This window comes from Rhododendron vialii, chromosome 5a (assembly GCF_030253575.1).
Source record: "Rhododendron vialii isolate Sample 1 chromosome 5a, ASM3025357v1".
Classification (NCBI taxonomy): domain Eukaryota; kingdom Viridiplantae; phylum Streptophyta; class Magnoliopsida; order Ericales; family Ericaceae; genus Rhododendron; species Rhododendron vialii.
The window spans coordinates 25,375,731-25,390,513 of NC_080561.1; the positions used below are offsets into that span (position 1 = coordinate 25,375,731).

The 14,783-nt window shown below is 45.7% G+C and overlaps 1 pseudogene; it reads left to right on the forward strand.

Annotated features, from left to right (window-relative positions):
* The window catches only part of LOC131325845 (2-methoxy-6-polyprenyl-1,4-benzoquinol methylase, mitochondrial-like), a 112,522-nt pseudogene that overhangs the window by 72,775 nt on the left and 24,964 nt on the right, over nucleotides 1–14,783 (forward strand).

Consider the following 14,783-nt stretch of genomic DNA (forward strand, 5'->3'; position numbering starts at 1 on the left):
TATCTGCAGACAGTGTTTGATGAAGTTAAAGATTGTTTTGATGTTTTAGTGTTGGAGAACTAAGTGGCTATTAAGTTAAAGATGTAGAAGAGGATGTAATGGTTGCAAAACCCAATGGAAAGATATCAGGTTGGTCTGTAAAGTGGCAGGAAAATTAGGAAAACACTACCAAATATTCGAAGAGTAACTCTTGGAACAAGGCTCACACCTAGATTCCGAAGGTATCAGACCTAATGCTAGAAATGCATCACACCACCAACAATATCTGTAAAACGGAAACAAAACTTCCTTGGGCCCCCATTTATATATTTTTTAGTTCTTTATAGCCTTCATTGATCTACCAACCAAATTTAGTAGAAGAAATAAAGTGTCCGGTATTTTATGAATGTGGCAGGGCTGCCGTGTTAACTTTGAGGTTTGACCGTGATTTGGCTTTGACTTAGTCGACTCTTGCAAAATTCAATAAATTGGCTAGGACACGCCAGCCGGTGGGGTTTCGTCAGAATGTCCTTCAATGGCCAAGTCAACAATGGAGCAATGTACTTCGGGTGAGTAAAGCTCAGCCGAGCATAAGAGTGCCGAGAGTAGGGGCATAAAGGGAATGTAGCACATAATCGAGAGAGAGGGAGGGAGGGACCCCTCCACCAGCCTGCCTAGCTGTTGATATTTGAAGCCATGGATAGAGATGCAACCAAATATGGGTTACCCATCAACTAACCTTGGTTAGGCGTAGTCATTTCTTCTTAGTGTGTAGATCTGGTTCTATTCAGGCGTTTGTTCTGCTGCAAGCCTCCTCGCCGATTAGTTGACAAGATGTGACACAATCATTCCAATGTGCACGCTCACCTAATGTCTGGTGGTTGGCATATTGCTTGTGTCTTGCATGGCTATGACAGGCTCTTCCTCTGCTGTTAACCCTCCTGTGAACTCTCCTAGTTGGATGCTCCTTGGTGTCTGGTTGTTTGCTTGGATATCCATTACGGATAGGTCATTTCTTCACTTACACTAGCCATGCCGAATAATCCTCCACTCGGATGGTTGGTGCTGGTGGAATAATGAGGCGACATCCTTGGCGGCACTTCAGTGGATTGTTGCCATGTGTAATTTGCTCATTAATAGGTTTTGTCATCTATTCCTTAATTAGGTCTGGGTCATTGCTAATTACTGCTGATATTAATGTCACCTCGTGCAATGAATATCGGACAAAATAATTTACTTGATGTTTTTATTTATGTATCGAAGTGAGATAAAAAGCTCTAATATCTTACTTATAAATCTTAGGTATTCGTAAGTGATTAAGAAGCCATAAAGATTTAGGATTTCAGATAGAAAAAGCTCAAACGAGAAATTACTATATTCCTACTTCTCTTTTTTAGTTAATTCTCTGGCTTCCATTTAGTTTTCTCGAGCTTGTTTCAAGACTTTTCGGGTGTCTCAAACATACATGTGTTGGTGTTGCCTGGACACAAATTGAACATGTGTAAGACAATGTTATGCATGAAAGTAGCTACTCAGTGGGGTGGCCGTGCTTTTTGGGGCATCTATGTTTATTAACCTGGTAAAATACAAGTGACCCAAGTTCGGGGATTTTACTTATCGATGCCGGGGGTTAATTTTTTATGCTCAAAAATCATCCTTTTTTTTTTTTGGTTTTTGTTTTAGTTGAATAAATGAGTGATGAATCAATTTTTTCTAGTACAACAAGTTACAAGGTCACATCCTAAGTTACACTTTCAGGTTTTAAAGAAGTGCATGAAGAAGAAAAAAGCCAAATGGTTGGCAATTTTTTCAGCAGTGTTGCTTCAAACTATGACCTCATGAATGATGTGATGAGCAGTGGATTACATCGTTTATGGAAGGATAGGTCAGACTTTGTGGTGATGCATCTTGGCAGTTTTACTGTTTGTACCATGTTACCCCTTGATTTCCTGCATTGTATTTATTATGCTTGAACTTTTCCCAGACTGGTTTCCAAACTAAATCCATTTCCTGGAATGACGCATCTTGATGTGGCTGGTGGCACAGGTAAGCTCTTATGTTCGCACATGCAATGTCATTTGGTTTTTATTACGGTATCTTATTGTGCGGTCCGTGACCTTCAATCTGAGTCCTTCCTCCGTTGCTTTAGTGGTTGCCTAGCCACGAACCTCGACCTAATCTGCACCACGAAGCACGACTAAAGACCACACTGGAGGAGCCCCGGAATGGCCCTTCGGTGCGAGGATGAGAATGGTGTAGAGAAAGAGAAAGAGAAAGAACTAGGGTTTTGAGTATGGGATAGTCTGTACCTCTCAGGGTTGTCATCCTTTGGTATTTATAGAATTTCCTTAGCTTACTCTCCAAGTACGAACATGTGCTTTGGATAGATTTGGTAACCGTTTTGGCATGAGTTGGCGTTCTCATGTGCGCTCATCATTATCCTTTGGCATAACTGTTTTAGCATGCGAGAGAGCGCATGGCCCAACGGGTGGCCAAGCTCCATATTCGGCCGAGCCTAATGGGCGACCTGGCGGAGAATCCTTTGACGGAACCGTCTTCCTGAAGGTGGCCGAGCCCAGGTGACACTCTCTTGGCACCAGGCGTGAGGTGAGTGCAACGTTGGCGGCTGACAGGCTCGGCTTAGGCACAACCCACAATGACCAGATATTGGACAGTTATGTTCGGCCTGCTACAATAGCCCCTCAATCTCTGCCGTCGCCGAGCGCGTGGAAGGGATTGATGTTGAACTTTGGCCGCACCTACTTACCACTGAACTTGAATCATGGTTTCAGGATAGAATTTTGGCCGAGCTACAATTGTTTTGTCAGCAACATTCACAGACAAGCTCCAACGGAGGGGCGCCAGGTGTCCCTCTATAGTTGGGTATGGCTGGCACGCGTGAAACTCTGCAAGGTTGTCCTGTCATTGCCACGTGTCAAGCGTTGATTGGCCATCAGTTCGGCGGTGCAGTGCTGGGCGGGAATTTCGAAACCGTAACCTACCTTTATATAAAGAACCGTGGGAGGAGAGAGAAATGTTACAAATGTTTTCTCTCTCTAAACCTCCATTTGCAGAGCTTCCCTGTCCTCCTCCTCGCTCCAGATTCACTCAAAATCCAGTTTTTACAGCAAATCCTGTTTTGAGATCGTTAGGTACGCTCCGTTCTTCGATTCTCTTTACATTTCTGCAGTTTTTATGCACTTTCTCCTCGTTATTCTGGTTTTTTTTGGGGAATCCCTGTTCTATATGAACAGTACAAAGGTTGAGATGAGTTCATCTTCACCTTCAATCCGAGCCCCAGCTTTGATGCTGGCGGGCTTTTGCAGACGCTGGAATAGACCGAACCCAACGACTTCGTGTTTTCCTGTTTCCCGAGCTTGAGTCTTGATTGATATAGGGTGGGCCATTAGGGTAGCCGAGCTTGGGAGATCCTCATCCATCGTCGACGATCAGGTTTCTCATTAATTTCTTGTTGTGTTGATAGGTCTGGCTCACCCGGTCATAGTAATATCTTCCGACTCTGAAAGCTCGGGGGACGACTTCGGAGATTTGATAATCCAAGAGTATTTGGAAAGGCGCAGAAGCCGACGCCAGATCTCTTCAATTGCTTCAAATATGTCAGTCGATTCCCAGGACTCAAACGCCGAACGTGATTATGAGTATGGAAATGACGAATTTCTCACCGAGCCCGAGATTTCTTTTTCAAAATTGACACACTCCTAATTCGAGCCCTAGCGTGGACTAGAGGCCGAGTCGAGATTTCATTCTCAAGTCAAGGCCTCCACTTCCGCTATATCTGAACACAGCGGAGTACCCTCCAAAGATAGGGAGGTCGCTGACCTCTATGAGAGGGGTCAGGTTTGTCCCCACGCTCATTTTTTCTGTGGGGAGCCCGGTGAATACGAGAAATTCTGCCAAGACTACAACATCCCTGATGATGTTGTTAGCCAGGTAGGTAGCAACCGTATTAGGGAAAAGAAAGAGCACCACCCCGAGCACATCACGGTTCCACTGATGGCAATTTGTGAAGTTGGGCTTCGGTTCCCGCTTCACCCATTCTTAAGGGAACTATTGTCTCGATTTAGTTTAGTTTCTCACTACGTCGCAATCAATAGCTACAGGATTATGGTGTCAGTGATTGCACTGAAAGAACTCCACGGTTTGGAGTTCACCGTTGCCGACCTCTTTCACACTTACATTATGTCCGGGCACGGTCAGACCGAGCGTAGATATTTGTCGACGCGTCGGGATAAGGAGCCCTTGATAGATGGATTGCCCGACACTGATAAATGGGCAAATTTTTATGTCGAAGTAAGTGGCAACTACGGGTTCGGCGACCAAACCAACGTAGGTACAGTGTTCCAAAGATCAAAGACTTCAGAGGTAGCTTGATTTCCTTGTAAGTGTCGAGCTTGATTTTAAACCTCAGGTATTCTATTTTTTGACTGCCGTCATTCTTTGCAGATCACCAAGCCATAACAAAGACTCAACAGACGTTGTCCGTCGAAAGTCCATCGAAAAGCATGTAGATATCCTCAGGTCACAGGTTTGCAGAGACGCGCCGACGTTGCTCGGTTACGTCCCATCTTATAAGGGAAAGCTCAGAAGGAAGGAAAAAGAGGAGGGGCCGAGCAAGAAGGCTATTGGACAAAAGAAGAGCGAAGGGCAAGCTGGGGCAGTGATCAGCCTAAGCCGAGTAGGAAGGATAAGGAACCAAGGGTAAAGTTCCCAACATTCAGGAAGCCAGCTGAATTCTTGTTCAAAGAGAGCCAACAGTCCGAGTTTCCAGGCATAATCCCCCTTTAAACCATCATACCCGAGTTAGGCGGAGATATGGGAAGAAGGAACGTGGTCCGCTTGAATATTAGGGACGGCGCCGTCGTTCGGCAGAAAGAGACTGACGTGATCGAGCTCGTTGAGAAGAGGCAAAAAGTCACTCATGATTTTTTCCCAACCAAGTCGCCGACTTCACTTTCGAGCGAGAAGGACAAGGCCGAGTCATTAGCTGCAAATGGCTCGAAAGGGGTCCAAAGGTCAGTGAGCTCGGCTGGCCCAGCTGCTGTTTAGGAGTTTGCTCCATCCTTTGCTTTGGCCGAGGGCAGGGTCATTGCAGTTGGGGATTCTGTCAAGATGGAGTCGGGGTTGGCTGTTGCGATGCTCCAAGGTCTGGCTTTGCCGAATGATATGCAGAAGGTTTCAGAGGATCTTCAACTGAGCCTGATGCATGCGAGTGCGTACCTCGTCTAAGTACGCCCCGACCTTTATTCGTTTCAACTCTTTTCTTAGTATTCATTTCCAAGCTTGTCTATCACTGTTAGCTTCCTTGAGCTTATCTTATTTTGTTTTGCAGGCTGGGCAGGCGTTGCTCAGGGCCTTAAACCAGGCCGAGCTTGTTACCGCCGAGAGGTCTCGTTATCGCAATGACCTCAAAATCGAACGTGAGAAGGTGAAGTCATTAAAGACTAGTTTGAAGGTGGCGAAGGCTCGGGTGGCTAAGTTGGAGAAGAAAAATGATGAAGCCAAGGCGAAAACGAAGAAAGCCGAACGCGAGCTCGGGAAAGTTTTAAGGAGGGAGAAGAGGAGGATGAAAGAAGTTGATGAGAAGGCCTATCAGGCTGGTTTTGACAGAGCTGGGGCCAAGTACATGCGGGATGCTCGGAAGATGGTCAATGAGGAGGTGGAGGTGACGGTGCCTGTGGCGTACCGGAAAGGTTACAAGGACGGCGTGGCAGCTGCTGCCAACGCTCTTCAGCTGGAGCCTGACTCAAATTTGTACAAGTCAATTCCAGTAGCTGTCATTCCCGAACTTGTGTTGCCATATACGGATGAGGGTGTGCACCACTTCCTCCTGAGGAGTTCCCCGAGAGTGAAGATGTGTCTGGAGATGATGTCGAGGGTGAAGATGTGGTCGTTGGGCAGCAAACTGGTGAGGTCGGGAGTGAGAAGGTGGCCGAGGATGCTGATCATGAGCCAATGAATGTTGACAAAAGCGCCGTAGCCGAAGCTGACGTTGCTACTGAGGATGCTGATTGAGTTTAAGTGGATGATTACCAATTTTCTTTCTAGACTCCGTGAATTTCATGGTTTGAACGGATCTTTTGTTGGACTGGACGGCTCCGAACTTGGAGTTTACCGTATCAGATGTAACAGTTTGTGGGGGGTTGGCCCGAATGATATATCACGCTGTGCCTCCCAGCTAGGAATATCTGCAACGTTTGTGTTTTGAATGAATGTCTTCCTTTTTAACCATTTTTATGCCTTGGAAGGATTTTGACATGCTTGTTTTTTTTTTTTTAAATGGTGGTTATCCGTAGACCCCACTTTGGTTTTGGTTCTGCTAAGTAGTTGAATGTACACCAGAGTAGAAATTGCTTAACTGTAGTTGGATAATTGTCGAGCCTTGACCAAAGTAGAATATTCGAATTGAATTGATAGATCGCCGAGCTTGGTGTTGTCCTCGGCTATTATGCCCGTTAGGTGGATGATACTTAGGTTAGCAAACAAAAAGTTGAATAGGTGCCCCCTACCCGTGGTTGGGGCTCTGTAAAAAGGTGCCAGCCCGTAGCCATGGTGTTAAGGACTTAATGCTGTTAAATGTTTGTGGGTGGTTTGCTCACCGAAACGTGAGTGTAACTGGGTTGTGGCCAACCTTAGTGTCTTGCCAAGCCGAACTGGAGCCTACATTCTAGCCGTAATGTGTGCCTTAGGCTCAGTGGACCATATGTGTTGTTTTTGCTTCTTAGGGCAGCAATAGTGACCGAAGCATGGGCATGAAGGCCGTTTGTGGGTGTGACCAAAGTTAGCATTTGTGGTTGGCAGAAGTTGCCGAGGGTGGGTTTAAAGTATTGGAAACATGATTGCAACAAGATAAAAAGTACAGAAGACATCATTTACCGAACAAGACTCTTCTTGGTATTGGGAAACGTTGGGATTACAAGAGAGAAATAAAAACTTGTGGCTGAAGCCATTCTTGAAATTAAGTAAAGTGGATAGTGAAGCCAAAGAAAAGATTTGACACATGTATGTGGCCGAGAACAAAGTTGATCTCGAAAAGGTCGATCACATGTATTCCTTTTTTAGATTTTGTGCATTCCACTGGTTGGTAAAGATTTTCCCATTCATGTCTTCCAGCACGTAAGCACCTTCACCAGCAATCTTGACAACATGAAAAGGTCCCTCCCAGTTGGGCTTGAACTTCGTTTTCTTGCTGGCTTGCATAACTTTACACGAGACCAAATCATCTAGTTTGAAGATTTTGATTCGAACACTTAGGTTGTATCCCTTGGCCACCTGCTACTGGTATTCGGCGAGTTTGAGCCGAGCGTCATCACGTTTTTCCTCCGCCAAAATCAGCTCTTGTTCCACAGCTTCATCGTTGGTTTTGGGGTCGAATGTTTCCGTTCTGAGGGTTGGGAATTTTGACTCCAGTGGGATCATGGCCTCCATGCCGAACGCCATTAAAAGGGTGTCTGGCCGATGGAACGCCTTGGTGTAGAGTGGTAGGCCCATAGGACGCGTGGCAATTCCTCAACCCACTTTCCTCTTTTGGAGTTTAGCCAACGCTTGATCCCGGCACAGACGGTCTTGTTCGTGGCCTCGGCTTGGCCATTTCCTTGGGTTATGCTGGTGTAGAGTTGAAAAATCGTATCCCAAACTCGGCACAGAGGTTGGTGAGGTCCTTGTCGACAAATTGAGTTCCATTGTTTTGAGACAATAGCATAAGGAACGCCGAACCTGGTAATGATGTTATGCCAGACAAATCTCTGAACATCGGCTTCTGTTGTTGTCACAAGAGGTTTAGCCTCCACCCATTTTGAGAAGTAGTTCGTTGCCGTGATCAGAAACTTAAAGCCTCCAGGGGCCGTTGGCAGCTTTCCCACGATATCAAGCCCCCATTGTGCAGCCACAACTTCCTGAGTGAAGCTTGGCGAGAATCTCGGGTACTTGGGTTGGGTGGACAACTAGGAGATAAGGGCCGGAGATAGATTTTCTGTAGAGTTGGCCACTTTCGGAGAGCTAGTAGTAAGCGGCTTTGTTCCTGATGCGATAAGCGTCCTTATTGTCTGTGGGTATTGTATCATGCTTGAGGAATGCGACGATCTCGTTCATCCAGCTTGGACCGAGTTCAACGTTGAGTACTTCTGGCATTGTGTCAAAGCGTCGGTGGTCAATGCTACCAAAGTTGATGGTCCTGAACTCAGACGCTTTGGAAGCCGAAGCAAGGCCAGCGAGTGCGTCAGCATGTGCGTTGTGCTCGCGGTTGATCTGTTCAATTTTGAAATTCTTCGCGTTTGGCGTTGCTGATGGAAGAGCCAAGTAAGATGAAATGAGAGCCATCCTCGTTGATGGGCATTTGGACGAGGTCCTCTTGCGCTTTGTCCTCAGCCTTTTCGCCGATGTCAATAATTGCCATGTCCGGGACCTCAACCCATTGAACTTGCTTGGCTTTGGTGGAATTGTGGACAGTTGAAACGTAACATCTTGGAGGCGACCTGATCGCCGCTAGGGCTCCCTATCTTCCATTTGTGCCAATGAATCGGACGACCTGGTGGTAAGTGGAAGCGATTGCTTGCATGCCGTGTAGCCAGGTTCGGCCGAGAATTGTGTTGTACGGCTTGGCACGTTGACGACAATGAATTCAATGCTCAATGTTTTCGAGCCGACAACGACTGGTAGGAAGATTCGACTGAGTGGCCAAACAGGTGCTCCGTTGAATCCGATGAGAGGTACTTCGGCGGGTTGCAATGCTGACTCTGGTAGATCAGTTTCTTGAATAAGTCATAGTACATGACCTCTGCCGAGCTTTCGTGATCAACGAAGCGCGCTTGACGTCGTGGACTCCGATTTGGACAGTTACCACGAGGGCATCGGAGTGGGGAGTTTGCACAAGCTCAAGGTCGCGCTCGGTGAAAGTGATTGTCCACTTAGGCAATTCTGGTCGTGGGCGTTTGGACCCAGGTCCAAACTGCAAGTACCTGCTTGGAAGTGGATGCGCGATCAAGGTCTGCTCGAAGATTAGTTTTAGATTCTTTCGTCACTGGGCCGTGGATAACATGTGTCGTCGGCCGCGGCTCATTGGGGTTGGAATTTTCGACGGGTTGACGGTTGGGCGTTTTGGTTCGATCAATGTATTGGTCGAGATGACCTTGGGCTGCCAAATGCTCCAATAATGCCTTGTACGGGGCGCATGCTGTTGTGTAGTGGCCGAGCTCATTATGATACGAGCATTTCTTTCTTTGGTTCTGATTTGGTTGGCCAGTGTCTGTGCCGAGCTTTCCTGTTGGCCACTCGAACTATGGTTGCCTCATGATTTCCTTCAAGAAAGACCAGATGGGCTCTTTGAAGTATGTGGTTTCGGCTACGTAGTCGTGCACCTTCGGCTGGGGTTTCTTTCCTTCCTTGATGTTGTTGACGTGTTTCTTTGGCTGGGATTGTTGGGTTATTATTGGTGCTGGCTGCTGGGGCGTGACTGTTGAGAGGGGGGGTCGTTGGATTCAGTATTCCTTAAGCCGCGCGATCTGCGTAAAATTCTTCAGCTCCATGATCCGCATCAACTCGCCCATGTCGTGAGGTGGGCAGATAGCAAGTTCGTCCAAGATCTTGCTGCCAGTTTCCAAGCCGTTTTTAAAGGTTCGTGCAGCCCAGTACTCGTCGATTCCCGGGATTTCGTTGAACAATTGCCAGTATCGTTCAACATATTGTCTGAGAGTTTCAGATGGGAGCTTCCTCATCTGAGATAAGGATTCAGGTTCCTTGGCGGTCTTGTTGCTTGTGATGAAGCGAGTGTTGAAGGCACGTTCAAGTTCTGTATGGATCCAGTGGCAGTTTGTTGAACCACTGAAGTCCAAGGGAGCCGAGGCTGGATGGGAATGCCTTGCATTTGATCTCGTCCTTTATGGTGAATAGTTCAATTGTTTGACGAAAATGAATCAGGTGGGTGTAAGCTTCGCAAGTGGTTGGATCGAACTTCGTGAACTTCGGCAAGTGGAAGTTGGGTTCGGCTGTTGTATTGATTATGTGGGATGTGAACGGCGAGACGCCGAGATCCTTCAGCTGCCGTTCAAAGCCAGGGCGTGGCGATTTGCCGTGGCCATCTGACTTCGTTCGTTTGGAATCTTTGTCAGAGGATTTTTCGCGATCTCTGTGCCAAAGCTTGTCACGCAAATTTGTTGTCCGCTAAGGGCCGTCAACTGATTTCTTTGTCCCGGCGGGTCTTGGTGTCATTGTTTGGCCCTTCGATCCGTACGCCTTTCCCGTTCCGTTGAGCCTGATTTCCATTGTCCTTGTTTTTTGGGGGATCGCCCCAAGACGTTCGGAGACATGGCGCCTTGTCTCCACTGAATCTCGGCTACGGTGGGAACCGTTGTGCGAGAGACTCCGCGCGACCAGTCGAGTATGTGCTCGTGAATGACTCGGTATCGCTTGTGTTGGTTCGATCATGGTGGCTCTTTGAGCAATGTGTTCCAAATGTTGTAGGCCGCTTGTAAAGGATTATCTCCCTTGCATCGCCCATGTTTGGTGTGAAACCAAGGCGATCCTTGACGGGGCCACGATGGCCTGTTTCGTGAGGACGCTCCAGTACTGGTGGTGGTGGTGGTGGAGGTGGGGTTTGCCTTCGTCGCCTTTCGCCTCCAGCAGTTCTGGATGTGGCTGGAGTGGTGTCTTGCTGCATTTGTTGTTTCATTTGGGCCACCTCCGCCCTTAGAGCCGCCAGCTTGTTGTCTCTCTTGTCGTCGTGACGCTGTAGCAAGTGGATGTAGGCCGCCGTCACGTCGTCCGCTGCTGGGGAGAGTCCGGAGCTAGGGGGGATTGAAATGGACATGTGCCTCTCCGAGAACGGTGGAAGAATCGTGTTTCCACTGGCGTCTTTTGCCCCTGAGATAGTGACGTCCATCAGATCTCCGCCCATGGTGGTTGAAACAGTGGTTGTTTTTGGGAGGAGGGAGGTGGATTGAAGGAGATTGGAGCCGTTTGAACCAGAAGTTTGGTTCACGTCGGGTTCACCAATTGTGTGGCCCGTGACCTCCAATTTGAGTCCTTCCTCCGTTGGTTTAGTGGTTGCCTAGCCTCCTCGATCTAACTTGCACCACGAAGCACGACTAAAGACCACACCGGAGGAGCCCTGGAATGGCCCTCCGGCGCGAGGATGAGAATGGTGCAGAGAAAGAGAAAGAGAACTAGGGTTTTAAGTATGGGATAGTCTATACCTCTTAGGGTTGTCATCCTTTGGTATTTATAGAATTTCCTTAGCTTGCTCTCTAAGTACGAACATGTGCTTTGCATGAGCCAAGTGAGGTCATCGTGACCTCACTGGATAGATATGGTAACCGTTTTGGCATGAGCTAGCGTTCCCATGTGCGCTCATCATTATCCTTTGGCATAACCGTTTTAGCATGCGAGAGAGCGCATGGCCCAACAGGTGGCCGAGCTCCATATTCAGCCGAGCCTAATGGGCGACCTGGCGGAGAATCCTTTGACGGAACCGTCTTCCCGAAGGTGGCCCAGCCCAGGTGACACTCTCTCGGCGCCAGGCGTGAGGCGAGTGCAACGTTGGCGGTTGACAGGCTCGGCTTAGAACCGAGCCTTGGCTTAGGCACAACCCACAATGACCAGATACGGACAGTTATGTTCGGGCTGCTTCACTTATGTAGTAGTGTACAACTACTAGGGGGAGACGGGTGACTTGGATGTGAAATAATCATTGACAATGCTCTGATTGGTTTTTGAAAACATGTAAATGGATGAGAAATTTTAGTTTTGCATTCTTAGAGGAACATGAAGACCAACCTCAACTTTTCAAGTCGATTTTAGTTTCCCTGTATAAAAAGAGAGAGAATATTTTACTGGTTATATGCCTTCCGTAGTTCCAAAAATCAAAACTATGTATGTATAATGCTCAAAATTTGTCTAGCGAATTGAGGTAATGGGGAAAAGGGAAAAGATTTTTATTTCTAGACTGTAGGTTGGGATGTAAGAAATTTTGTAGAAGGCAGCAGTACACAATAGAAATTGTTGACGGCTTTTCCATGGGAAGGCTTGTGGTTTCATTTCTTTCGGATGCATCCTAACCAAAGGTTTACGAGGATTCAATATTGATGTTCTCGTATTTCAAGAAATGAATCAAATTTAGTAGTGTTCTAAAGCGGCCGCCTAGGCGCTAGCGGTGGTCCGACGCCTAGATTAGGCAGTCAACTAGTCGGCGCCTGGTCCCTACCTAGGTGCTAGGCGCCCCTTTTTCACCCGACTAGATCCTAGCGATTTATAGGTCATTGAAATTTAGTAGTGGGAATAGTACTACCAAGGATGTCACAGTTCATTTACAAATTTGGTGACCCTAAAGTCTAAACAGTTTGTGTACCTTATGAAGTGTGTTGTTGGATACTTAAAGGTTATCGTTGCGAGTACCAGAATATATGGCATCACCCAGCATAATGGGTTGTTGATACTCTAGCATGGCATCGCCCAGCATAATGGGTTGTTGATACTCTAGCTGCTTAAGTATTACTCCCTCCGTTGCTTAATGTTGCTTCCTTGTGGGATTTTTAATTTGTTAAGGAGACATATAATGATTGTACTTCAATTTAATTTCAAGACATCATTTTCACCCTTACGTGTATATTTTATCTACTTTGCAAGACTTATCTATACGACATGTCATGAAGGTATGTCTCTACAAAGTACGACACAGACACGTTGGGGATACGCTGAACAATTTATATGCGCATATCTATTTCTGTGAATATAGGTGAAAGTTTAGGTCCCAATTAAACAATAGATAAGATACAACATGTCTTGGAAAATGTAGGTGATTCTATCCTTCATCTCAGGATTGTATCATATACAGCTAAGCTTGCATATCAAATCAGTTTATTCATCTTGAAAGATGTAACATAAATTATCACAAACTATTTTTGTTTGCCTTCTTTTGAAACTCCTCTATCTGCATTGCACTTTTCTAGCTTGGTTAAAAGCAGTGTTCTAAAAGAAGGATTTAATCGCCGATTAATCGGCGATTAATCGGAAATTTGGCCTAACCGATTAGATTAATGCCTCGAAGGTTGAATTAGTAGGTCAGGAGGTTAATCGGAGTTAGTCGGCGATTAACCGGCGATTAGTCAGTCGGCGTCTAGCAGCGATAAGTAGATTAATCGGTTAATGGGCGATTAGTCGGCTATCGGCGATTAATAAGGGTAAAATCTATAATTTTGGAAAATCAAGGGGTGTAACTGTTATATACTCATACCAGTTTAAGGGTTTTGAATCACAGTATTTAGGGCTTGTTCAACACCCAGTCATCGATTGATCGATCTCGGAGTCACCTGTCATATCTCTGTGTAAAACACGAGATTTCCGAGCCGCCTATCGCCTCTCTTTCTCTCAAATTCGAGATCTCCTCTCACTCCACGTCTCCACCGACCTCGAACATTAGTGTTTTTTTTTTAAAAGCCCACACCCATATTGACACGTTAGTGATTCTGGAAACAAAGTGTAGTAATATTTTTTATTAAATCTTAACACGAAGTGTAGTATTGTTTGGTGTATATAAATAAAGTTATTATAATTGGTAAGTGACTAATAAATGAACGGCCCATACCAATACCAGTTGGTGTTATAATCATGTTAACAGTTTTCTGTAAAGGAGAGATTTCTATGTCATATTTGAAAAACGATTGATGTTGGATTGATAGATGAATGTTTAATTTTTTATGAGAGTTGTCATTGGGGAGTATTTATATATAAATAAATAAAAACCCGACTAATTGCTACAAGCCGATTAATCGGCGATTAATAGGTCTCGAAGCTCGAAGGTGGTGGACCGAGCGACGAACGCCGAGCGACTTTTAGAACATTGGTTAAAAGTACTCTTACTTTACAGGGGATGTTGCTTTTAGGATCCTGGAAAGTCTAAATAATGTATCTCGTAGAGCAGTGCAAGATATTCTTCAAGATAATCTACAGGAAGAAACTCAGATATACGTCTGTGACATTAACCCCAATATGTTGAATGTTGGCAAAAAGTGGGCTCAAGAGAGAGGTAAATATGGGGATGAAGTTGGCATTGAGAGGGTCATATATTACTCTCCTCAGGAGCGAGACAAATCTTCTTGATGATATATCCTGTTTCTATTCAGAACGACATTTTCTTTTGATGTCTTAGGTCTTGAAGATCTCCGATCCCTCAGATGGATGGAAGGAGATGCAGAAGCTCTATGCTTTGAAGATGCTTCAATGGATGGTTACACAATTGCCTTTGGTATTAGGAATGTTACACATAGAAAAAGTTCTTGCCGAAGCCTGTAGGTAACATCCTACTTGTTGACCTAGTTGTTATTTGCTGTTGCAGCTTAAAATCAGTACATTGATTATATAGCTACAACATAGAGAACCATTAAATAAATTGTGAAGCTAGATAAATGGAATGGCTCTCTTTGTCAGTCTTTTGCATGGCTATCTTGCTAGGGTTAGAGTGGTTTATAGTAACACTTGAAGGCCGAAACTTTGTACCTTCTCGCAAAATGATTGAGGTCTTGATCCACCATGCATGCTCTTTTACGTGATTTTAATTAAGAGAGTTTGTTGGAGACTTGTCAAGAGTAGTATATGGTTGGATTGACGTTAGTAAAACGATCATCTAGGGGTTCATCATGGTTCAGAGATTAGAATGTTGGCCCCTATGCACATATGGTCAATTTGGATAATTTAGAAGGAGAAAAGGAAAATGTAAATTTCTTTGCTGGTTACATTTGTTTTGGTGATTGGTTTTGTAGTGTGTGGACATGCTTGGAATCAGGTGCAGAGCCAAG